The sequence below is a fragment of the Etheostoma spectabile genome, chromosome 2 (assembly GCF_008692095.1).
Source record: "Etheostoma spectabile isolate EspeVRDwgs_2016 chromosome 2, UIUC_Espe_1.0, whole genome shotgun sequence".
In the NCBI taxonomy this organism is placed as follows: domain Eukaryota; kingdom Metazoa; phylum Chordata; class Actinopteri; order Perciformes; family Percidae; genus Etheostoma; species Etheostoma spectabile.
The window spans coordinates 14,931,549-14,931,832 of NC_045734.1; the positions used below are offsets into that span (position 1 = coordinate 14,931,549).

At 32.4% G+C, this 284-nt stretch overlaps 1 protein-coding gene across 5 annotated transcripts in view; it reads right to left on the reverse strand.

Annotated features, from left to right (window-relative positions):
• Nucleotides 1–284, reverse strand: part of ank2a (ankyrin 2a, neuronal) — an 89,886-nt gene that overhangs the window by 72,896 nt on the left and 16,706 nt on the right. The gene's annotated exons all lie outside the window — the stretch shown is intronic.

The following is a 284-nucleotide window of genomic DNA, read 5'->3' on the forward strand; positions in this document are numbered from 1 at the left end:
TACTGTACTCAAGTAGATTTTTCAGTTATTTTTACTTTATTTTACTATTTATTATTATATATTTATTATTTACTATTACTATTTTTTTACTATTAAAAGGTGGTCTATCAAGTGTGATTGTGAGTGCATGTGGGAGAATAGCACGGACACGCGCCTCACACCGCAAGAAAAAAGTGGAAAAAAAAGTGAGAGAAAAGAAAAAGAAACAAGCTCTCTGGAGGATAACCAGTTGAGATCGTGTGCATCTTTGAGAACTGTCAGTTGTATAACTTATGTTGTCAGTT